This window comes from Arachis hypogaea, chromosome 14 (genome assembly GCF_003086295.3).
Source record: "Arachis hypogaea cultivar Tifrunner chromosome 14, arahy.Tifrunner.gnm2.J5K5, whole genome shotgun sequence".
Lineage (NCBI taxonomy): Eukaryota > Viridiplantae > Streptophyta > Magnoliopsida > Fabales > Fabaceae > Arachis > Arachis hypogaea.
In genome coordinates, this window is record NC_092049.1 from 52,225,724 (window position 1) to 52,252,355 (window position 26,632).

At 39.8% G+C, this 26,632-nt stretch overlaps 2 non-coding genes across 2 annotated transcripts; one reads left to right on the top strand and one right to left on the bottom strand.

Annotated features, from left to right (window-relative positions):
• Positions 1-10,121: 10,121 nt before the first annotated feature.
• Positions 10,122-10,228, bottom strand: LOC112745313 (small nucleolar RNA R71). Its single transcript, XR_003173249.1, has one exon. It is a non-coding gene; the product is annotated as a small nucleolar RNA R71 (small nucleolar RNA).
• An 11,810-nt stretch (positions 10,229-22,038) lies between these two features.
• Positions 22,039-22,141, top strand: LOC112746504 (small nucleolar RNA R71). The gene has a single exon (XR_003174385.1). It is a non-coding gene; the product is annotated as a small nucleolar RNA R71 (small nucleolar RNA).
• Positions 22,142-26,632: the final 4,491 nt, after the last annotated feature.

The following is a 26,632-nucleotide window of genomic DNA, read 5'->3' on the forward strand; positions in this document are numbered from 1 at the left end:
TCCTTTTCTTCAATGATCATAGGCTCCTCCAATTGTTCTAACACAAAGTGGCATCCCTCATTTTCCACCGGAATTTTCAATCTCTCCTTCATGCTATGCTCTTCAATGATCAGATTTTTGCTCAGGTCCCTCAATTTCAACCAGAAAATACCTGAAATCACAAAAAAACACACAACCTCATAGTAAAGTCCAGAAATGTGATTTTTAAATAAAAACTAATAAAAATATAATAAAAAGTAACCAAAACATACTAAAAACTATGTAAAAACAATGCTGAAAAGGGTATAAATTATCCGCTCATCACAACACCAAACTTTAATTGTTGATTGTCCCCAAGAAACTAAAAACAAAATAGGATAAAAAGAAGAGAATATACAATAAATTCCAAATATCAATGAAGCTCATTTCCAATTAGATGAGCGGGGCTAGTGTCTTTTGCTTCTGAATAGTTTTAGCATCTCACTTTATCCTTTGAAGTTCAGAATGATTGGTATCTATAGGAACTCAAAATTCAGATAGTGTTATTGATTCTCCTATTTCAGTATGTTGATTCTTGAACACAGATACTTTATGAGTCTTGGTTGTGACCCTAAGCATTTTGTTTTCCAGTATTACCACCGGATACATAAATGCCACAGACACATAACTGGGTGAACCTTTTCAGATCGTGACTCATCTTTGCTAGAGTCCCTAGTTAGAGGTGTCCAGAGCTCTTAAGCACACTCCTTTTGCTTTGGACCACGACTTTAACCACTCAGTCTCAAGTTTTTCACTTGACACCTTCACACCATAAGCACATGGTTAGGGACAGCTTGGTTTAGCCGCTTAGGCCAGGATTTTATTCCTTTGGGCCCTCCTATCCATTAATGCTCAAAGCCTTGGATCCTTTTTACCCTTGCCTCTTAGTTTAAAGGGCTATTGGCTTTTTCTGCTTGCTTTTTCTTTTTCTCTCTTTTTTTTTTCTTTATTTTTTGGCCAATTTTTTTTCGCAAGCTTTTATTTTTCACTGCATTTTCTTGCTTCAAGAATCAATTTCATGATTTTTCAGATTATCAATAACATTTCTCCTTTTTTATTATTCTTTCAAGAGCCAATAGTTTTAACATTCATAAACAATAATATGAAAAATATGCACTGTTCAAGCATTCATTCAGAAAACAAAAAGTATTGCCACCACATCAAAATAATTAGATTATTTTCAAGATGTAATTCGAAATTCATGTACTTCTTTTTCTTTTTCAGAAAATATTTTTTCATTTAAGAAAGGTGAAGGATTCATAGTACATTCATAGCTTTAAGACATAGACACTAGACACTAATGATCATGTAATAAAGACACAAACACAGACAAAACATAAAGCATAATTTTCGAAAAACAGAAATATAAGAACAAGGAAATTAAAGAACGGGTCCATCTTAGTGATGGCGGTTAGTTCTTCCTCTTGACGATCTTATGGAGTGCTTGAGCTCCTCTATGTCTCTTTCTTGCCTTTTTTGCTCTTCCCTCATGGTGTAACAACCCTGATTTACGAGTATGCGAGATCTTTTCCGAAGGCACGGATTTCGCCAAAAGATCAGTAAAGGGAACACCTCTTCTATATCAACAAGTATCTCAATCCTCATTGTCATTATGTCATCCTTAAGCTAGAACCTTTTTCGAGGCAAGCTTGATAACGCGGTCACGAAGAACCTAGTTTTGGAACCGTATCGGTTGGCAGTTTTGATTCTGATTTTCGTAAATAGTCTCTGTTTGACGAACCGGACTCGATTCATGAGAGGAGAGAGATAATAGTATAATATTATCATTATATTAGTATTAGAAAATGCTTGAATGATATTATAAGGTTACCTGGTCTATTTTAGTTAAAAATAGAAAACCGGTTTAACCGGATTCACAATTTACTGGTGCAGCTTAGCACCAGCACTCTCTGATGACTTTAGCAATGCTAAGGCCTCATCATACATGTTTTATTCTCATAATAAATTTGTTACTAGTGTCATTTATGCTAGTAGCTCAGAAAATAATTTTTAGAGATGTTTTTACAAGTGTTCCGATACATCTAGTTTTAGTAGTTATACACCTGAGATATTTTAATATTATTTTAACCCACCTCCAAGCCAACCAATCACAACTCACCCTACACCCCAAAAACCCTCAAGGCTGGCTCATTTTCACTTTGTGGCCGAAAATAGGTAGAGAGAAAAAGAGAGAAAAGTTCTTAGTTCCAAATCTTCAAAGCTTGATTTCTGCTGAACTAAAACTCAAATCAAAATTTCAATCCGACCAAAATGATCCTTTATTCTTCCTCTACATAACCATGTAACTTATCACGGATGGAAATAAGGTGAGATGGCTGTCTCCCTCCCATTTCAATTCGGTTTTCAAGGAAAACCATGCAAAACATGTGTTTTATTGATGTTCTTCCTTAGGAATCATGCTTAACTTGACTTGAGGGCCAAGAAACGTGAATTTCCAGCAAGTCTAAGGTGAGATATCTCTTCCTAACATACTGAGTGAGATTTGGTCAGTTGAGAGTTTTTGAATTTAAAGTTGTTCCTGATGTGATTTAGGAGGAAAAAGTGCTTAAGGACCACCTGAAAGTCTCACCGAATTAGGAGCAGCAAAACCAGGTAGGGTGTCACGAAATTAATCTTGATTATTTGTGTTTGAGTTGTGTGAATGTTGTATAAATTGGCTGTGCTAAAAATTGGTTGCTTATATGATTGATTCTTGGTGAAAATTTGGTGAAAATTTGATGAAATTTGATGAAATTCAAGCTTTAAAGTTCATGTTCTTTGGCAGCTGGAAAAACGAAACCATAAGCTTAAATTGAGATTAAATTTGTGTTAAAATCATGTAGAAAAGATGGGGTTTTAGTGGCTGCAAATTTATTATGAATTTTGGTAAAAATCGGTTGCTGAAAAGACTGAAAAACGGGTAAAAACAGAGAAAGAATCTGAAGAATATACGAAGAACATGAAGAACACTTTGAGTGTGATGAAGAACATTGAAGAACACCTTTTAGATCTTAGAAAGGGCAAGGAAGTAAAATTTTTGGTGTTTAAGGGGTTATATGGTAATTTCTGAAAGTTAGGGTGGTAAAAGTAGAAATATTAAAAGTTACGGGTGGTAAAAAGTGAATTTTAAAGGTTAAAGGTAAAGATAAGGTAATTTTCGAAAATATATTAATAAAATAATAAATAATAATAAAATAATATATAACAATATTTAATTAAAAATAATATTTTAATAAAAATAATAAAATAATGCGAAAAAGGCAGTTTTCTATAAAAACTTTAGAAAGACAACTTTAAGCGCAGAATCTCATAATTACCTTCATAAAATACTTAGGGAGTGGTAAGAACATATTAGTGAGGCAAAGATAAAGAAAAGATAAAAAGTTAAAGAAAAGATAAAAACTAAAGAAAAGTCTGTAAAGTTTTAATAACAGAAAAACAGACAGAAATTAGTGAACGAACTAGGGCAACATAGTTAGTCCTTGAGTTGCGACTAGGGTTAGGTATCATATGAAAAGTTAAACCGTTTCAGTATAGACTTAATGAACCTATACTTGGGACAGGCTAACTATTCATATCGAAATTTACATAAGCTTTAAATACATACGTTAAGCAAAGAAAAGAGTAACCAGAGCAGAGTAAAGAGATACAGAGAACAGAGTAACCAGAGTAGAGAAAAGAGATCAAGAGAAAAGAGTAATTTGATAAAGAGAAATGGTTTGAGTTAAGATGTTGTAAAAGTAAAAGCTGTAGAGTTTGTATAGTATGATTGAACAACGAAAGAAAGAGGTACTGTATAAGAATGTAAAAGTGATGATGAATAATGAGAATGTTAATAAATGATGATAATGAGAATGATTATGTAAGAATCTGCTGCAGAGAGGTAGTCAGATAGATGGTGGTACGACCACTGAGAACGCTTTCCTGGGATACCTTGCTATAATGCTTTACTATAAGACAGAGGTTGCTTACAGAGGTATCAAGATTAGTGTGCTCCTGTAAGACAGAGGTTGCTTACAGTGAGTGTGTTGTTACTCCTGTAAGATAAAGGTTGCTTACAGTGAGTATGTTGTTGCTCCTGTAAGACAGAGGTTGCTTATAGTGAGTCTGTTGGGCATATATCGGCTAATAAGTGCCGCCCTGCAAGACAAAGGTTGCTTGCAGTGGATACCCTGCAAGACAAAGGTTGCTTGTAGTGGATATTGCCAATAGGAAAGCCTTATCCAGACAGAGGTTGCTGGGTAACGTCGGGAGCGGGTATGTAACCGATAAATGAGCTCATTACCTGCACTAGGGCTAGACATGCATCATATTTGGTTGCGCATTTCCTCTGTTATGATTGTTGTTTGAATGTATGCCTTCTTTGTTTTCATTCTATTATGTGTCTGTGTTTTGTTTTCTTGTATTCTTTTGTTTGTGTTTTGCTTTTTGTTTTCTCTATTTTCTCTATTTATCTATTTTTTCTGTCTACATCTTCTCGGTATTCTGCTATTTATCTGCTAAACAACACGGAATTAATGAACGTAACTAATAACCCTGGCCCTACTAAGAACTCCCCAGTTCTTCCCTTCTCTCTCCCTTCCCCCTTCAGATGGAAGCATGAGTACCCTTCCGTAATTCACTGATGACCGTTCGCAAAGAAGATTCCGCTCTAGGTAGTCTTCTGAGTCTAGGGTGAATCATATTCCCTGTTCATATGTATATACGGTGAGACCAGCCAACGTCTGCACCCCGTTTGTACGCGAACTTTAATCTAAATCCTATGTACGAGGCTCTTGTTATGTGGCTACTTGATGAGGTACTGGAGTGATGTCATATGGCAATATCTGATCGTGCAGAGGAGTAGAAGATGATGTTCCACCTTTAAATGACGATCCACCTGACTTGAGTTTTGAAGACCTAGAACGTACTTTCCCTCGCTTTAGTAGTTTAGAGGGACTAGGTGAGTATAGAGTCTAGGCTAGCCTGGGCGCCAGCTTAGGGACTTCTTGAACAGGTCAGGACCTGGGATGTTGTATGTATATATGTATATAGTTATTATCTAGCTATGTCTAGGGGTGTTCTAACTAACAGTCTATATTCTAATAAAGGCTGAATCACCGAATGTTGTCAACTGCTTGTGATGTATTTATGTGTGGTTGTTTATAATTATTTTATATATTATTAGTTGTGAATTGATTATGAATGATACTGTTTGTTAATCCAAATATTTTTTTAAAAAAAGAGTACCTCGTAAAATAACGATGCTTTTAACAACGAATCAGGCTCATATAATAAATAATAGATAATAATTAGGTAGACAAGTTGGTAGCGCTCAGTTTCTAGTATGATCATGACGTACCAGAAATTGGGTCGTTACACATGGCTCTTTTGTCTTCTCTAATTTCATGGAGGAGGATGGAATGCTCTTGGTGCTCCATCCTTAGTTGCCCCATGTTGGAACTCAATTCTCCTAAGGAGGTTTTGATTTTCTCCCAATAGTTTTGTGGAGGAAAATGCAACCCTTGAGGAATCTTAGGGATTTCTAGATGAGGGATTTCCTCATGCTCGTGTTGAGGTCCATGAGTGGGCTCTCTTGTTTGCTCCATCCTCTTCTTAGTAATGGGCTTGTCTCTTTCAATGAGGATGTCTCCCTCTATAAAAATTTCAGCTGAATTGCATAGGGTGCAAATGAGATGAGGGAAGGCTAACCTTGCCAAAGTAGAGGGCTTGTCCGCCACCTTGTAGAGTTCTAGGGATATGATCTCATGAACTTCTACTTCCTTTCAATTCATAATACTATGGATCAAGATAGCCCAGTCTATTGTAACTTCAGACCGGTTGCTAGTAGGAATGATAGAGCATTGGATGAACTCCAACCATCCCCTAGCCACGGGCTTGAGGTCAAGCCTTCTTAATTGAACCGGTTTGCCTCTTGAGTCTCTCTTAATTTGAGCTCCTTCCACACAGATGTCCATGAGGACTTGGTCCAACCTTTGATCAAAGTTGACTCTTCTAGTGAAAGGATGAGGATCTCCTTGCATTATTGGCAAGTTGAATGCCAACCTCACATTTTCTCGACTGAAATCCAAGTAATTCCCCCGAACCATTGTGAGCCAATTCTTTGGGTTCGGGTTCACACTTTGGTCATGGTTCCTAGTGATCCATTCATTAGCATAGAACTCTTGAACCATTAATATTCTGACTTGTTGAATGGGGTGGGTGAGAGCTTTCCAACCTCTTCTTTGAATCTCATGTCGGATTTCCGGATATTCACTCTTTTTGAGCTTGAAGGGGACCTCGGGGATCACCTTTTTCTTGGCCACAACTTCATAGAAGTGGTCTTGATAGACCTTTGAGATGAATTTCTCCATCTCCCATGACTCAGAGGTGGAAGCAATTGCCTTTCCTTTCCTCTTTCTAGAGATTTCTCTGGTCTTAGGTGCCATTAGTGGTTATGGAAAAATAGAAAAGCAGAGGTTTTTCCACACCAAACTTAAAAGATTTGCTCGTCCTCAAGCAAAAAAAGAAAGAAAGGAGTAGAAGAAGAAGAAATGGAGGAGATGGAGTTGAGAAGTAGGTTCGGCCAAGGGGGAAAGAATTGTTTGTAATGTGTGAAAGTGAAGGTAGTGAGGAGGGGTATTTATAGGGTAGGGGAGAGAGGGAATACGTGTGAGAATGGGTGGGTTTGGGAGGGAAATAGTTTGAATTTGAATGGTGAGGTAGGTGGGGTTTGTGATGGATGGATGTGAGAGGTGAAGAGATTATGGAGAAGAGGGTAAGATTTGATAGGTGAGGGGTATTTGGGAAAGAGTTATTGATGGGATTGGTCAGGGGTATTTGGGAAAGAGTGTTATGGAAAGGTGTGAAGAGGAGATAAGAAGAGGCGGGGTAGCTAGGGATCCTGTGGGATCCACAGATCCTGAGGTGTCAAGGAATTCTGCTCCCTGCACCTGATGCCAGGGCATTTTGGCCAGTTTCACTGACCTTTTCTTTATGGTTTTAGGGTAGTTTCATGCACTTTCTTAGGAAATAAGCAAGTTTTGGGTAGAATTTCACTTACATCTTGATTCAAGCTAACATTGTGATTTTTATATGAATTCATGAGAATTATGCATGAATTGAATGACAAATTAGATGATGCATGTCTCATAACTTGGACTAGAACTTTGATGCACTTTATTGCTTAATTTCAGGACAAAGGAAGCAAGGAAGAACCACGTTAGCAGCCACGTTAGTCTAACTAACGTGACCTCTAACGTGGAAGGGGAGCTAGCTTGCAACGTTAATGAGAAAAGTAATCGCCAATAACGTCCTCGAAGCCATCATAGCCCACGTTAATTGCCACGTTAACTACATTAACGTGGTAGTTAACGTGGAAGAAGAAAATGAAGCCAACGTTAGTGACACTCACCTTTGTCACTAACGTTGGACCAAGCTCATATTGACCACGTTAAGAGCGACGTTAACTCAGTTAATGTGGACTCTAACGTGGGGAAACAAAAGAATGACCAATGTTAGTGACACTCACCTTTGTCACTAACGTTGAGCTAAGCCACTTTGAGCCACGTTAACTCAGTTAACATGGACTCTAACGTGGAGGGAGCAAAGAATCGCCAACGTTAGTGGCGCTCACCTTTGTCACTAACGTTGGGATGAGCCACTATGAGCCACGTTAACTCCCACGTTAACTATATTAACGTGGAAGCTAACGTGAGTAAAAAGGATGATGAGCCAATGTTAGTGACACTCACCTTTGTCACTAACATTGGAGATGGCTAGCAATACCACGTTAGAAGCCACGTTAACCTAGTTAACGTGAACTCTAACGTGGGAAGTAGGGGCATTTTGGAATGTTAGTGACAAAGGTAAGTGTCACTAACATTCTCGAAGATGTGGCAAGCCTACGTTAAAGGTCACGTTAGCCACACTAACATGAACTCTAACGTAGGGAGAAAGGAGGATTCTCAACGTTATTGGAAAAAGTAAGTCCCAATAATGTGTGCGAAGGACCAAGAGGCAACGAGTGCTCACGTTGATGCTATTAACGTTGAAGTTAACGTGGAGCATCCTTGGGTTAGGAACGTTAGTGAAAAAGGTGATTGTCAGTAATGTTCTCGAACCCACACTTTCACTTAACGTTAACACCACTAACGTCCTAAGCTAGAATCCCTGCCTACTTTACACTTTCTCTCTGCAAGTAAAGCTAAGCCCACTGAAGAAGATAACTGTTTCAACTCAAGATCCAAAGGCCCATATCCAAGACTTGAAGAGCCAACTAGAAGATCAGAAGAATAGTATAAATAGGGAGAGCTTTGAACTAGAAAGGAGCTTTTGGCATTATTAGAATTACTCTCTGTATTTTACTTTCTCTGTAACTTTTAGTTTAATTCTCAGAATGTACTCTCCATCTATGCTTTTCATTCCCAGAGCTATGAACAACTAAACCCCTTTCATTGGGTTAGGGAGCTCTGTTGTAATTTGATGGATCAATAATAGTATTCAATATCCTTCTTCTCTCTTTTCTCTTGATTTTACTAGAAAGCTTTCAATCTTCATCCAATTGAGTAGTTATCTTGAAAAAGAAGCTATTCATACTTGGATCTCTTCTAAACCTTGGAAGAGGAATGAAGAGATCATGCTAGAATTGCTTTTTCATGTTGGACCAAATTGGGGTTTGGGCGGATATGGTGACATATAATTCTCCCAATACTTTGATTCGGAAATACATGTGGTATAATCAGTGACCACACCTCATCTCTTCTCATGAGCAATTAGACCAAGGAATTGGCTATTGATCTGATTTGAGAGATTGAATTACCAAGGAATTGGAATTCAATCACTTAAGATTGCCAAGGAGATCAATGAATGCATTGATTGAGGAAGAGATGAAAATGAACTTCATCCGGAGAATGCAACATCTCCTAAGCCCAATGAACTCCCCATTTCTGATCTTACCCATTCTCTTTACTTTCTGCTATTTACTTTCATGCTAAACCCCCCTTCGCCATTTAAGATTCTGCAATTTACCTTCCGTCATTTATTTTCTGCAATTTACTTTCCTGCCATTTAATTTCCTGCAATTCTCAACCTAATTTCTGCTTAGCTCAACTAGAACATTCTTCCAATTAAAGTTGCTTGACCAATCAATCCATGTGGGATTCGACCTCACACTATTGTGAGTTTTTACTTGACGACAATTCGGTATACTTGCCGAGGGAGATTTGTTAAAGGACAAGTTTCCGTGCATCAAGTTTATGGCGCCGTTGCCGGGGATTATTTTCTATCAACAATGATTAAATTGGTGGATAACTTAATTGAGAATTTGTTTTTATTTTGTTTGATTTAAGTTCATTTGAGTAATTTACTTTCTGTTCAGTTATTATCTTCCCTTTCCCCTACCCATTTTTCTTAGTTGTTTACAATTCAGTCACCAACCCACTAACTGTTTGATATATTACATCACTCACACTAACAGCATTTCTGTAGAAATTACTATCTGCATCTATCTTTCTTGCTTTTGGCTTGTTGGTTGTATGATAGGTAGAAGAAGCGGGGCTTCAACTTCCTTTGATTCTGAACCTGAGAGGACCTTCCTTAGATTAAGGAGGGAAGCAAGAGGAAAGAGAGTAATTAGTGCTGAGGAAGCAGAGGAGTACTTTGAACCAGATATGGATGAGAATATGGAGAACCATCATGAAGAAGAGGCTCACAACCATGGCCGAGAAGGTCCAGCACATCAGGCTGGGCAAGAGAGAAGAGTTCTGGGTTCTTACATCATTCCCAACCCAGGAAACTGTGGAAGTAGCATCCAACGGCCAACCATACATGCCAACAACTTTGAACTAAAGCCACAGCTCATCACCCTTGTTCAGAACAATTTTTCATTCGGAGGAAGTGTCCAAGAAGACCGCAATCAACATCTAACCACCTTCCTGAGGATATGCGATACTGTGAAGTCTAATGGTGTTCATTCTGACACTTATAGACTACTTCTGTTCCCTTTCTCACTCAAGGACAAAGCATCTAAATGGCTGGAATCCCTTCCAAAGGAGAGTTTAGCAACCTGGGAAGATGTAGTGAACAAATTATTGGCAAGATTCTATCCTCCTCAACGGATCAATAGGTTGAGAGCTGAGGTACAAACCTTTAGGCAGCAAGATGGTGAGACTCTATATGAAGCATGAGAGAGGTTTAAGGACCTGACAAGAAGATGCCCACCAGATATGTTCAATGAATGGGTGCAGTTGTACATTTTCTATGAAGGTCTTTCATATGAATCAAAGAAGGCAGTAGTCCACTCATCTGGGGGATCTCTGAACAAGAAGAAGACCATTGAAGAAGCCATAGATGTCATTGAGACTGTAGCTGAGAATGACTATTTCTATGCTTCTGAAAGAGGCAACACTAGAGGAGTGATGGAGCTGAACAACATGGATGAACTGCTAGCTCAAAACAAGATGATTACCAAGCATTTAGCTGACCTCACCAAGAAGATGGAGAGGAATCAAGTAGCAGCAATCACCACTTCAGCAGCAACTCAAGAAGGAGTGAATGAAGAGGCAGAGGGTGATCAGGAACAAGCCAACTACATTGGAAATTCACCCACGCAGCACCATGACCCATACTCCAAAACATATAATCCTGGTTGGAGGAACCACCCAAACTTTGGGTGGGGAAATCAACAGGATCAAGGCCAACATCAGAGACGCCACAACCCCAGCAACAATGCAACTCACCAATATTCCACACAGAGATCATATCAGTACCCACCTAACAACACACCTCAACATCCATACCAAAGTCAAAATGGCCCTTCTCACCCCTCCAATCTCAACTCACCATCATTTGAAGATAGACTCTCCAGGATTGAAACCCTACTTGAAGGCATATGCAAGGAAATTCAAGATAACAAGGTGTTCAAAGAGGAGGTGCGAGCCAATATCAAGAATCAGGGAGACACCATCAAGAGGCTGGAATTTCAAGTGGTATACCTATCTGAGAAGATTCCCAAACCTACTGATAGCTTCCCAAGTGACACAGAGAAAAATCCGAGAGGTGAAGCAAAGAAAGTCAGATGGGAAGATTGCAAGATGGTTACTATAAGTGATAAGGAGACTGAGGAAGAGCTAAACAAACCATTAGAACAATCTGAAGATACATCAGCAGGAAAGCAGGAAGAGAATCCTCAGGAAACCACAATTACGCAGAAAGAGTTGCTGAGGCTCTATGCACCCTTTCCCCAATTACTAAATGGTGGTGTAGAGAAGAGAATATACTCAAGGTTTCTTGACATATTTGCATCCCTCCATGTAAACATACCATTCATCAAGGCTCTCCAACAAATGCCCTCATACATCAAGTATATGAAGGAGCTGCTGACCAGGAAAAGCTCACTCAAGGGAAGACAAATCATAGTGATGAACAAGGAGTGCAGTGCTCTCATTCAACCAGAGCTGCCTACAAAAAGGAAGGACCCAGGGACTTTTCACATCCCCTGTGCCATAGGAGAAACAATGTTTGACAAAGGAATCTGTGATCTGGGAGCAAGCATCAACTTAATGCCTTTATCCCTTATGAAGAGGCTGCAAATCAATGAGCTGATGCCCACAGATGTAGTCATCAGGTTGGCGGACAAAACTCAAAAACAAGCAATTGGAGTGGTTGAAAATGTGCTGGTGAAGGTTGGGAACTACTTCCTTCCCACAGACTTTGTCATACTGAAAATGGAAGAAAGTCACCTTCACCCAATCATATTGGGAATACCATTTAGATACAGCCAAAGCGCTCATAGATGTGGAGCGAGGAGAGCTAATACTGAGGATACATGACGAACAACTCACTTTCAACGTCTTCAAACCCTCACAAGAAGCAAGTCAGGAAGGCAAGGAACTAAGGGCAGAGCATGAGAGAGCAATGGTGGGAGAAAAAAGCATTGAAGCACAAGCTGTACACCTTGGAATTCCTTTGGGTGATGAACAAGAGAATCAGCAGCTGTCACAGCTAAAGGAAACTCAAGTGGAGCCAAAACCACTAGAATCATATGAGACCAGCAACAAAATCTCCCTAGGGAAAGAGACCACAAAGAGCAGGGTAACAGCAAAAGAAACAAAGAAGAAAGTACCAAGGAGATGGAGGAATAAAAAGATCCCTACAGAATATTTCTCTCCAGGGAATAAAATGATCTCAGCTTACTTCCTAGATATCCCACCTCATCTCCCCACCATCCCATCTCAGTTACCTAAGGTTTTCACCATCAACAAAGTTCTCTCCCTAGAACATGTGGAGATCATTGATGAAGCCAATGGATATAGTTTTACTGCAAGAGCGGAAGATCTGAAGCATTACCAACCACCATGACAAAGGCAGAACATCAAGCTAGTGACGCTAAAGAAGCGCTCCATGAGAGGCAACCCATGTTTTACATGCTTTTAAAAGTAGTTAATAAAGCAAGGTTCAGGGATTTTAACTCAACTTGACATGCACTTGAATGAATCCTTTTGTGCAACATATAGTGAGGAACAAGTTTGGTGTTCAAGGCACACTAAGAGAACATAAATATAACCCATATCATGTCACTCTTAGGGGCCTTGAACAAATATTTTACACCACATGGCACCAAACTAAGTTTGGTGTTGCCAATGTTGCATACATGGATGTTGAGTTAGTCAGTTGGTGTGCACTCATGAACAGCACTTAGTAGTTAGAAACAAAAACTTTAAAAAGTAGTTATTCTTTTAATTTTGCTGCCACTTTCCACAAGTTTTCTTTTAATCATATTTCTTTTATTTTGTAGGAAAATTGATGGGACAGTTGAAGGGTTCGGCTACCACAAAAGGAGAGGACTGTACACGTGTCTCCAAGGGGATTGCATTGGGAATTGTTGCCATGCAACATTGGAAAAAGAACAAGCTTGGAAACTGAACCAACACCATCATAAAGTGATGATCTTTGTGCTCATCCCATGCTAAACCCCATCCGTCCATCACACAACCACCCCATCAGTCCACACCTTTCATTCACTCATCATTTTCCTATATAAGTGAGTCCTAGTCCGTACTTCCCTTCACATTCCAGCAACCACTTCTTCAAACTGCTCACTCTCGAAGTACAACTCTCTAAGCCACGCCCTATCCAAACCCAACCGAATTCCACCACTCATCACTAACCTCAACACCTTCACTTTTCAAAAGTCACTCATGGCATCATTAAGCTCTAAAAGAAGAAAGGGGAAGGAGCCTATGGAGCAATGCCCTTTCGATGAAAAGAAGTTTAGAACTTTTTATCATGCACTCCAATTTGGATGGATGGCTGATAAGGAGATCATATATGAGCTAGGCTTTCAAGTCAAGAAAACTGAGTGCCCCGAAATCACAGAGAAGGTAGAAAAAAGAAGATGGGAGCTCCTCACCGATCCGATCACTGCAAGAATAAATGCAACGCTCGTGAGAGAGTTCTACGCAAATGTGGTGAGGTATGATAGGAAAGAGGAGTCTTATATAAGCTTTGTGAGACGAGTGACGGTGGATTTTAGTCCCATGAGCATCATGAGAGTGCTAAAGCTACGAACTATACCATTTGAGGAAGAGAGTTATCAATCTCGAATAGATGGTAATCCTAATTATGACCAGATTGTGAAAGATATCTGCATACAAGGGGCAGACTGGATGAGAGATCCCAATGGAAAACCCAAATTTATTAAAAGAGGTGATCTCACCCCTGAAGCAAAGGGATGGTTCGAAATTGTAAGGAGATCCATCCTTTCTGTCGGAAACAATTCAGAGGTGAATCTTAAGAGAGCAACAATGGTGCAATGCATACTTAAAGGGGGAGAGATCAAAGTGCACGAGCTCATAGCCCAAGGCATTAGGAAGATGGCTGAGAAAAGTGATTCTGGAGGAAGGTTAGGCTATCCCAGCACCATTTTCCGCCTGTGTGACAGGGCCGGGGTAGTTGACGTTAGGATTTTTGCCAGTAAAGAATTTCATAAAAACAGTCGCGTTGTAGATATAGTCTCTAAACCGATAGAAATCCCTTCGTACAAACGTTTTGGTTGTCACAAGTAACAAACCCCTTTAAAATTGATAACCGAGTATTTAAACCTCGGGTCGTCTTCTTGATGCGGGGAAAACTTGTCTCTCAACAAATCTTCCTTCGGCAAGTGTACCGAAGATGTCGTCAAGTAAAAACTCACAATAGAGTGAGGTCGAATCCCACAGGGATTGATTGATCAAGCAACTTTAATTAGAAGAATGTTCTAGTTGAGCGAATCCAGAAATTGGGTTGAGAGTTGCAGAAAATAAAATGGCAAGAATGTAAATAACAGAAAAGTAAATGCCAAAATTAAAGGACTGGAAGTAAATGACTAAAAATAAATTACAGAATTATAAATGGGAATGGGGGATTTGCTCATGGAAGTAATTCGCAGAAATTAAAGAGAATGGGTAAGATTAGAGATGGGGAGTTCATTGGGCTTAGGAGATGTTGCAATTCTCCGGATCAAGTTCATTTTCATCTCTTCCTCAATCAATGCACTCATTGATCTCCTTGGCAATCTTAAGTGATTGAATTGCAATTCCTTGCAATTCTATCTCTTAAATCTTGATCAATAGCCAATTCCTTGGTCAATTGCTCATGAGAAGAGATGAAGTATGGTCACTGATTATACCACATGCATTTCCCAAACCAAGTATTGAGAGGGTTACAGTCTCATACCCATCCAAACCCAATTTGGTCCAGCATGAGAAAGTATTTCTAGCTTGATCTCTTCATTCCTCTTCCAAGGTTCAAAAGAGATCCAAGTTTGAATAGCTTCTCTTCCAAGATAACTACTCAATTGGATGAAGATCGAAAGCTTTCAAGTAAAATCAAGAGGAAAAATAGAAGAAGAACAATGAAAATTAGTATTGATCCATCAAATTACAACAGAGCTCCCTAACCCAATGAAAGGGGTTTAGTTGTTCATAGCTCTTGAATATGAAAACAAAGATGGAGAATACATCATAAAACTAGAAATTGCAAAGAAAGTAAAATACAGAGAGTGGTTCTTCAACCTCCAGAACTCTTTTACAATTCAAAGCTACTCCTATATATACTACTCTTCTCAGCTTCTAGTTCACTCCTCAAGTCTTGGGCCTTTGGATCTTGAGTTTGAAGCAGTTCCTTTCTTTATTTGGGCTTGTCTTTACTTGCAGAGAGAAAGTGCGGAGTGAGCAGAGACTTAAGCTCAGGGCGTAAGGAGTGTTAATCATTTAGTGAAAGTCCAAGTTCGGGAACGTTAGTGACACTTAACATTGTCACTAACGTTCCAATGCACCCCTTTTGCCTCACGTTAAAACCCACGTTAACTAGGTTAACGTGGCTTTTAACGTTGCCTTGTTAACCTTCGAGAACGTTAGTGACACTCAACATTGTCACTAACATTCCAGTGTGCCCCTTCTTGCTTCACGTTAAAGCTCACGTTAACTAGGTTAACGTGGCTTCTAACGTGGCCTTTGCCATCCTTCGAGAACGTTAGTGACATTCAACATTGTCACTAACGTTCCAATGTGCCCCTAGGTCTCACGTTGGAGTCCACGTTAACTAGGTTAACGTGGCTTCTAACGTGGCCATCTTTTAGCCATCCCAACGTTAGTGACAATGTTGAGTGTCACTAACGTTGGCTCATCCTTCATTTCTCATCGTTAGCTTCCACGTTAACCAAGTTGACGTGGAAGTTAACGTGACTCTTGGTGGTTGTGTGGTTGCTTCAACGTTAGTGACAATACTGAGTGTCACTAACGTTGTCGACAACTCTTCATCCTCTACGTTAGTTCCCACGTTAACCAAGTTAACGTGGGAGTTAACGTGGTACTTAGCACCATAGGCCAACGTTAGTGACAATGTTGAGTGTCACTAACGTTGGCTTCTCTCCCTCCCTCTTAACGTTAGAGGCCACGTTAACTAGGTTAACGTGGCTTCTAACGTGGCCACGTATGAGTAATTGCCAACGTTAGTGACAATGTTGAGTGTCACTAACGTTGGCTCAACTTCTTTTCTCCACGTTAGAGTTCACGTTAACTTGGTTAACGTGACTCTCTAACGTGGGCATTGATGGCTTTTTTTTTTTAGAGTGTTATTGGCAATCACTTTTCTTATTAATCTTTGCAAGTTACCTCCCCTTTTCTTGCTTCTTTTTGGTCCCGAAATCAAGCAACAAAGTGCATCAAAGCTCTAGTCCAAGTCATGAGTAATGCAACATAATATTTGTCACTAAACTTATGCGAAATCCTCATGAAATCATGTAAAATGCACAATGTATGCTTGAGTCAAGGCATAAGTGAATATTTACCCAAAACTAGCTTATTTCCTAAAGAAATGCATGAAACTAACCTAAAAATAGTAAAGAAAAGGTCAGTGAAACTGGCCAAGATGCCCTGGCATCACAACACCAAACTTAAAGCTTGCTTGTTCCTAAGCAAGTACTAGAACAAGAAAATGATGAATGGAATATCCAGAGGAATGAGTCATTCTTGTGGAAGTCATATTACTGATTTTATGGTGGTTTCATGCATAGCAACTTAGGTTCATTCCATTACTGGCTTTCAGACCTTTATCATGTCCCTAAACACGTACTTTGTTTATATCTCATGAGACTTTTATTCATTGATCCTTTTATTGTTATTTCAAGGGTTATTTGTGTTATTTAGGCTAAGTGCTCTGTAAGGGGGCAACTCTTTAAGATAAGCTTTCAGCCAACACTCCCGAACCAGTTGGTTCAAGGTGCTAGGTGTTGAAGCACCCCTAAGGACTTACTCCCTCAAGTCTCTCCCCCATACATACACACCACAAGCATATAGTTTATTTATTTTCTTTTCTTGAGACCTTGGTGTCCAACACCTCTTTGGGTTGCTAAATGCTCTGTAGTGAGGGTTACTCTTGATAGTGGATTTTCAGCTGATAATCCCGGGTTAGTTAACCCAAGTTACCAAGTGATAAAGCACCCCTAAGAGCTTATTCATCCAAGTAGATCCCTCACACAGGAGCACCACAGACACTTGCCTCAAGATTAAAACCATTGATGCCTAGCCTTATTGCTTACTCTTTTTCTTTTGTTTTTCACTTCCATTATTCTTTCCCTTTTCTCTTATTAGGATCTTGTTATTAACTTAGTCTCATGAGTGTATCCAAAGCAAAGTATTCAGGATAGATAGTTGTCCTCCTAGCCTTGTGGTTGAACCAACATAGCTAACTTATGACTACCCCAAAGATTCATGAATGCACTTCCACAATATGAACTCCACTCTGGTCTTTTAAGAACATAAACATTCTCTTCTTCATTTGATAAAAAGGGACAAGCTTACAAGTAGGTTAAGTAATGATGCAGTGACATAAAGACCATTGCACATAGACTCTCTTCAATACCAAAAACTAAAAATAACATAATTTGAAAAAGGTTTAAACATAACATGGAAGCAAGTTCTATTTCATACAAGATCTTCCTTATTTAAAACACGGAGAAAGATGGAACAAAGAAGGAACTCCACCACCTTTTACTGTTGTGGGTGTCCACGATCTTTTCCTTGCTTGTCCTCCTTGTTTCCTCTTGCATTTCCTTGCATCCGTGCCAATCTTGCTTGCTTCCAAACATCAAGTGCCTTCCTCACTGACTCATGACCCTCTTTCACCCTTTGTCTTTCCCTTCGTGCTAATTCATCCTTCATTTCATCATACTTGGCTATTCCTGGATGCAATATTGGCAGCTGTCCCACTAAGTAGCCGAGCCTGGCTTGAGTATTTATCTGATGTCCTGTTTGACTCATGTAAACTCCTTCTGCAAATGCCCTTTGCTCGTCCAATAGTTCTGCCTATTCTATTTGTCTTCGATGCATCTCATGTATGTGTGCCCCTTGATGTGCTTGGATGTTGATTAGCCTCTGGGTGGATTCTTGTTGCTCGTTTTGCCTTTGTTCCATTCTGTTGAATGCTTCTCCCCATTGTTGTCCTTGGCTTAATTGCTGTTCCATCATTTGCCTTTGCCACTCATCTTGCTGCCCCATCATCTGTAGTTGAAGCTCTTTTTGTGCTCCTTGACTTTCCAAATATTGTCTAGATAAGCCATCAATGGCTTCCTGTAATTGGTGCATGTCCAAGGTCTGTGGTGCTTGTCCCTCTAAGACTTGTCCTTCAACTACTTGAGGAGCTGTCCTCTTTCTTTGCTTCCGTTGAGGCAGGGGGAGTGCTGCAGCATTCATCCTTCAGACCGTTATTGGAATGCCTTCCTTTATCCAAACGGGGTCCTCATCTTCAAAAACCACTCTAGCTTTCTTGCATATTCGGTAAATGGTGCTGGGGTAACCTAATATTCCTCTTGAGTCACTTTTCTCTGCCATCTTTCTAATTCCTTGAGCTATGATCTCATGAACTTTGATTTTTCCTCCCTTGAGTATACAATGCAACATTGTTGCTCTCTCGAGATTCACCTTCGAGTTGTTTGCAGCTGGGAGAATAGACATCCTCACTAGCTCGAACCACCCCTTAGCTTCAGGAGTGAGATCTGTTCTCTTAATGAACTTTGGTTTATTTTCTGCACCCCTTTCCAAGTCAGCTCCTAGTACACACAGGTCTAGTAAAAGCTGGTCATAATTGGGATTGTTGTCCAATCTTGAGTGGTAACTTTCTTCTTCAAATGGTATAGACCGTAGCTTCAATGCCCTCATTACACTCATGGGACCAAAATCCACCATTGTTCCTCTCACAAAGCTTGTATATGACTCATCTTTCTTATCATACCTGACTGCATTTGCATAAAATTCTCTTATGAGATTTGCATTCACCTTAGTGACCGGGTCAGTGAGGAGCTCCCATCTTCTCCTTTCTACCTTCTCTGTGATTTCGGGGCATTCAGTCTTCTTAACTTGAAATCCCAGCTCATAAATGATTTCCTTATCAACCATCCACCCGTATTGCAATGCATGATGCAAGCTTCTAAACCTCTTCTCATCATATGGGTGTTCTTCCATGGGTTCCTTCCCCTCCCTTCTCTTAGAACTTGAAGATGCCATGAATGATGATTTAATATGTGAAGGTGGTAAGGTTGTGGAGACTTTTGGTTGTTTAGGGTTTTATGGCAATGAGGAGAGTGAGGGGAGGAATGTTTATAATTGGATAGGGGGTGTATTGTACCGAAATGAAGAGTGGTGAAGGTGTGTGATGACAATGAAGGGTGGTATGGACAAGGGTTGTTTATATAGAGAAGTTGTGAGAGAATGGAGGGTGTAGATTGATGAAGTGGTCACTTGATGGACGGTTGGGGTTATGCATGGCTAGAAGACAAGGATCATCACTTTATGATGGGGATTGCTCGGTCTTCTAAGGGTCCCTTTTTTCAATGTTGCATGGCAACATTTTCCAACGTATTCTCTCTTTAGAACAAGTGTTAACCCCTCTTCTTTAAGTGGCGAAATCTCCCCCATTTAATTGTCCCATCAATCCCTTTTTATGCTTCTTTTCCTTTCCTATAAAGATTTGAAATAAGGAAATTAATAATTAAAAAAATTCAAACTCTACGGCTAGAAATAAAGGAAAGAAAGGTTTTGATTGTTTATTTATGAATTTCAACTAACTAACTAACTATTGGTGGTTCCTTATATGCATTTTGGTGGCACCATGAGGTGACACCAAACTTAGTTTGAAGCAATGTGATGAAAAGTTTTGTGTTCAAAGCTCCCAAGACTAGCATGCAACCTGGTTTGCTTTGAACACCAAACTTGTTCCTCACTATATTCTGCATAAAAAGATTTTCACCAATTGTTCGTTAAGTTTGGATTAAAGCTCATAAAGATAGACTTATTCATAATCTTTTGAAAGCATATAAAACATGGGTTGCCTCCCATGAAGCGCTTCTTTAGCGTCACTAGCTTGACGTTTTTCTTTCATCACGGTGGTTGGTAGTGCTTAAAGTCCTCCCCTCTTGCTGTGGACTTGTATCCATTGGTTGGATCAATGATCTCCACATATTCCAGGGAAAGAACTCTGTTGATAGTGAAGACCTTAGGTAATTGAGATGGCACAGTAGGGAGATTAGGAGGAATATCTGGGAAGTAAGCTGAGACAACTCTATCCCCTGGAGAGAAGTCTTCCGTAGGGATCTTCTTGTTCCTCCATCTCCTTGGTACCTTCTTCTTTGTTTCTTTTGAGGTTGCCTTTCCCTTGGTGACCTCTTTTCTCCAAGGAGTTGTGATGCTGTCTTCACCTGCCTCTAGAGGTTTGGGATCCTCCAACTTTTCCTTGAGCTGTGGCAATTGCTGTTTTCCTTGTTTGTCAGTTAAGGGGGTCTCAGAATGAACTGGCTGTGCTTCAGTACTTGTTTCCTCCTTCAGTGTCTCAATATCATTTATGCTTAGTTCCTTGTCCTCTTGATTTGTTTCTTGTGAGAGTTTGAAAACATTGAAGCTGAGTCGTTCATCATGGATTCTCAATGTTAGCTCCCCTTTCTCTACATCGATAAGTGCTCTGGCCGTAGCTAGAAATGGTCTTCCCAATATGATTGGGTGAGTGTGACTTTCTTCCATGTCCAGAATGACAAAGTCTGTTGGGAGAAAGTACTTCCCAACCTTTAGCAACACATTTTCCACTACTCCTATTGCTTGCTTTTGATTTTTGTCAGCCAATCTGATAATGACATCTGTGGGCATTATCTCATTGATCTGCAGCCTCTTCACCAGGGATAAGGGCAGTAAATTGATGCTGGCCCCTAAATCGCATAGTGCTCTGTCGAACATGTTTTCTCCTTTGGCACAAGGTATATGAAAACTTCCTGGGTCTCTTCTTTTTGTAGGCAACTCAGGTTGAATAAGGGCACTACATTCCTTGTTCATCACTATAGTCTGCCCTCCCTTGAGTGAGCTTTTCCTGGGAAGAAGTTCCTTCATATACTTGATGAATGCAGGCATTTGTTGAATTGCCTTGATGAATGGTATGTTCACGTGCAGAGATGCAAACAAGTCTAGGAACCTTGAGTATATCCTCTTTCCCACAGCACCATTGAGCAGTTGAGGGAATGGTGCATAAAGCTGCAGCAGCTCTTGTTGTGAGATTTCTGGTTCTTTGTGATCTCTATCCTCCTCCTTTGTTGAGTTGTCTTCAGGTTGTTTGCACATTTTGCCTTGCTTGTCTTCAATTTCTTGATCATTTGTAGTGACCATTTTGCAATCTTCCCATCTTACTTTCTTTGCTTCTCCTTTGGGGTTTTTCTCCGTGTCACTTGGGAAGCTATCAGTAGATTTGGGAATCTTCTCAGCTAAATATCCCACCTGGAATTCCATCTTCCTAATGGTTTCTCCCTGGTTCTTAATATTGGCTCGCACTTCCTCTTTGAACACCTTATTTTCTTGAATCTCATGGCATATTCCTTCAAGTAAGGCTTCAATCTTAGAGAGCCTGTCATCAATTGATGAATGGTTCGGAGCAGATGTGCTGTTTTGGTTTTGATAAGTATGTGGAGAAGTGTTGTTGTGGGGGTGTTGAGATGTCCTCTGGGTGAATTGTTGGTGAGCTACATTGTTGTTAGAGTTGTAACATCTCTGGTCTTGGTTTTGATCTTGCTCACTTCCCCACCCAAAGTTCGGGTGATTTCTCCATCCAGGGTTGTAAGTCTTGGAGTATGGATCATAGTTTTTCCTTGGTGAATTCCCAATGTAGTTGGCTTGCTCCTGACTCCCTTCTGCTTCTTGGTTTACTCCTTCTTGTGTTGTTGATGAAGTGGAGATTGCTGCTACTTGGTTCATCTCCATCTTCTTCGTGAGGTCAGCAAGCTGCTGGGTAATGAGCTTGTTTTGGGCCAACAGAGCATCTACATTGTTTAGCTCCATCACTCCTCTTGTGTTCCCTCTTTTGGAAGCATAGAAGTAGTCATTTTCTGCTACTGTTTCAATAACATCTATGGCTTCCTCAATGGTCTTCTTCTTATTCAAGGACCCTCCAAATGAATGGTCTACTGCCTTCTTTGACTCATAAGGGAGCCCTTCATAGAAAATGTGCAGCTGGACCCATTCGTTGAACATGTCAGGTGGACACCTCCTTGTTAAGTCTTTGAACCTCTCCCATGCTTCATACAGAGTCTCACCATCCTGTTGCCTGAAGGTTGAACCTCAGCTCTCAGCCTATTGATTCGTTGAGGAGGGTAGAATCTTGCTAAGAATTTGTTCACCACATCCTCCCATGTTGTCAAGCTCTCCTTTGGGAAGGATTCCAGCCACTTGGCTGCCTTGTCTCTGAGTGAGAAGGGAAATAAGAGCAATCTATAGGCGTCAGGATGAACACCATTAGATTTCACTGTGTCACATATTCTCAGGAAGGTGGTCAAATGTTGGTTGGGATCTTCTTGAACACCTCCTCCAAACGAACAGTTGTTCTGAACAAGGGTGATGAGCTGTGGTTTAAGTTCAAAGTTGTTGGCATGGATTGTTGGCTTTTGGATGCTACTTCCACAATTGCCTGGGTTTGGATTAATGTAAGAGCCCAAAACTCTTCTATCCTCCCCAGCATGATTTGCTCCACCTCCTCTGCCATGGTTGTGAGTCTCTTCTTCATGATGATTTTCCATGTTTTCTTCCATGTTTGGTTCAAAGTACTCCTCAAACTATTCCTCTTCTTCTTCAGTACCAACTACTCATTTTCCTCTTGCCTCTCTCCTTAGTCTAAGGAAAGGTTCTCTCTGGTGCAGAATCAAAGGAAGTTGACGCCCCGCTTCTTCTCCCTGTCATACAACCAACAAGTACAAGCAGAGAAAATAGGTGCAGACAGTAGTTGTGTCAGAGTTATTGTTAGTTGTGGGTGATGCAATATATCAAAGAGTTAGTGGGTTAGCAAACAGAATTGAAAATAACAAAGAAAAACAAAAGAGTAGATGGAGAAGGGAAGAAGTTTAGCTAAAACAAAAAGTAAATCACTCAAACAAAAAATGAAATTCACAAAATAAAATGCTCAATCTAGTGATCTTCCAATCTAATCATTGTTGATGCACAATCAATCCCCGGCAACGGCGCCATAAACTTGATGCGGGGAAAACTTGTCTCTCAAAAAATCTTCCTTCGGCAAGTGTACCGAAGTTGTCGTCAAGTAAAAACTCACAATAGAGTGAGGTCGAATCCCACAGGGATTGATTGATCAAGCAACTTTAATTAGAAGAATGTTCTAGTTGAGCGAATCCAGAAATTGGGTTGAGAGCTGCAGAAAATAAAATGGCGGGAATGTAAATAACAGAAAAGTAAATGCTAGAATTAAAGGACTGGAAGTAAATGACTGAAAATAAATTGCAGAATTATAAATGGGAATGGGGGATTTGCTCATAGAAGTAATTCGCAGAAATTAAAGAGAATGGGTAAGATTAGACATGGGGAGTTCATTGGGCTTAGGAGATATTGCAATTCTCCGGATCAAGTTCATTTTCATCTCTTCCTCAATCAATGCACTCATTGATCTCCTTGGCAATCTTAAGTGATTGAATTGCAATTCCTTGCAATTCAATCTCTCAAATCTTGATCAATAGCCAATTCCTTGGTCAATTGCTCATGAGAAGAGATGAAGTATGGTCACTGATTATACCACATGCATTTCCCAAACCAAGTATTGAGAGGGTTATAGTCACATACCCATCCAAACCCAATTTGGTCCAGCATGAGAAAGCATTTCTAGCTTGATCTCTTCATTCCTCTTCCAAGGTTCAAAAGAGATCCAAGTTTGAATAGCTTCTCTTCCAAGATAACTACTCAATTGGATGAAGATCGAAAGCTTTCAAGTAAAATCAAGAGGAAAAATAGAAGAAGAACAATGAAAATTAGTATTGATCCATCAAATTACAACAGAGCTCCCTAACCCAATGAAAGGGGTTTAGTTGTTCATAGCCCTTGAAAATGAAAACAAAGATGGAGAATACATCATAGAACTAGAAATTGCAAAGAAAGTAAAATACAGAGAGTGGTTCTTCAGCCTCCAGAACTCTTTTACAATTCAAAGCTACTCCTATATATACTACTCTTCTCAGCTTCTAGTTCACTCTTCAAGTTTTGGGCCTTTGGATCTTGAGTTTGAAACGGTTCCTTTCTTTATTTGGGCTTGGCTTTACTTGCAAAGAGAAAGTGCGGAGTGGGCAGAGACTTAAGCTCAGGAGGTAAGGAGTGTTAATCATTTAGTGAAAGTCCAAGTTCGGGAACGTTAGTGACACTTAACATTGTCACTAACGTTCCAATGCACCCCTTTTGCCTCACGTTAAAACCCACGTTAACTAGGTTAACGTGGCTTTTAACGTTGCCTTGTCAACCTTCGAGAACGTTAGTGACACTCAACATTGTCACTAACGTTCCAGTGTGCCCCTTCTTGCTTCACGTTAAAGCTCACGTTAACTAGGTTAACGTGGCTTCTAACGTGGCCTTTACCATCCTTCGAGAACGTTAGTGACATTCAACATTGTCACTAATGTTCCAATGTGCCCCTAGATCTCACATTGGAGTCCACGTTAACTAGGTTAATGTGGCTTCTAACGTGGCCATCTTTTAGCTATCCCAACGTTGGTGACAATGTTGAGTGTCACTAACGTTGGCTCATCCTTCATTTCTCATCGTTAGCTTCCACGTTAACCAAGTTGACGTGGAAGTTAACGTGACTCTTGGGGGTTGTGTGGTTGCTTCAACGTTAGTGACAACGTTGAGTGTCACTAATGTTGTCGACAATTCTTCATCCTCTACGTTAGTTCCCACGTTAACCAAGTTAACGTGGGAGTTAACGTGGTACTTAGCACCATAGGCCAACGTTAGTGACAATGTTGAGTGTCACTAACGTTGGCTTCTCTCCCTCCCCCTTAACGTTAGAGACCATGTTAACTAGGTTAACGTGGCTTCTAACGTGGCCACTTATGAGTAATTGCCAACGTTAGTGACAATGTTGAGTGTCACTAACGTTGGCTCAACTTCTTTTCTCCACGTTAGAGTTCACGTTAACTTGGTTAACGTGACTCTCTAACGTGGGCATTGATGGCTTTTTTTTTTTGAGAGTGTTATTGGCAATCACTTTTCTCATTAATCTTTGCAAGTTACCTCCCCTTTTCTTTCTTCTTTTTGGTCCTGAAATCAAGCAACAAAGTGCATCAAAGCTCTAGTCCAAGTCATGAGTAATGAAACATAATATTTGTCACTAAACTTATGCGAAATCCTCATGAAATCATGTAAAACGCACAATGTATGCTTGAGTCAAGGCATAAGTGAATATTTACCCAAAACTAGCTTATTTCCTAAAGAAATGCATGAAACTAACCTAAAAACAGTAAAGAAAAGGTCAGTGAAACTGGCCAAGATGCCCTGGCATCACTTCTCAAGGAATTGCAGGGAGGTATGTTCTTATTATTGGTTATGAGTTTGTAAATTGGGGTTTTGGAAGTTTGGGCAATGCGCACAGGTATATTTTCAAGCAATAAAAATAAATAAATAATTGTAAAATAAACCCTTGGCAAGGTATGAGAACCGGAAGTCCTATCCTGGTTATCCTTATCAATTGTGATGAGAATGGATTTTTCTCCCACTTTGTTAACCTCTAGCTATGAAGTTAAGTTAAGTGGACGAATTAATTCGAATCCTCAAGTCCCAGTCTTTCCTTGGGAAAATTTAGAGTTATTGGATCTCGAAGTAATTCTTGAAGAATTTCAATTTTCAATCAACAATGAGTTTGATAACTCAAGAGTTACCAATGACTCAACCAAAGCCAAAAAGGAAAAATCCAAATTACTTATATAAGTAAAAGAAAGCAATCATAAGTCTGAAATACCTCAAAATATATTAAATAGAAAATCAATCTAAACATAGAGAGTCATAAACAAAATTGAGAAAATAAATAAAAGAACATTGAACCTGGATTGAGAGTCACTCCTAAAACTAAGAGAAGTCCTAAATCCTAATCATAAGAGAGATGAGAGAACTTCTCTCTCTAAAAACTACATCTACTCCTAAAATTGTGAATATGAGAGCCTTCTTATGAATGGATGCATTCCCCCACTTTATTGCCTCTAATCTGTGTTTTCTGGGCCGTAAACTGGGTCAGAAATAGCCCAGAATTTGCTGGTCTCGAATTCAACCATGCTGGATTTCCGTCACTGCGACATGGCCGCATGGATCACGCGGTCGCGTCACCTAGAATCAGGGAAACTATAGCATATTAAATATCAAATCGAAGCCCCGAACGTTAGCTTTCCAACGCAACTAGAACCGCATCGTTTGGACCTCTATAGCTAAAGTTATAGCCATTTGAGTGCAAAGAGGTCAGGCTAGACAGCTTAGCAATTTCTCCAACTTCATGTATTCCTTCCACTTTTGCATGCTTCCTTTCTATCCTCTGAGCCATTCCTGCCCTATAATATCTGAAATCACTTAACACACATATCAAGGCATCTAATGGTAATAAGAGAGGATTAATAATAAGCAAATATAAGATCAAAAAAGCATGTTTTCAATCATAGCATAAATTCAGGAATGAAATATAAAACCATGCAAATATTATAAATAAGTGGGTAAAGGGTTGATAAAATCCACTCAATTGAGCACAAGATAAACCATAAAATAGTGGTTTATCAGTAGTGTTCGAAGATGAAATCCCCGAATGGATAAAA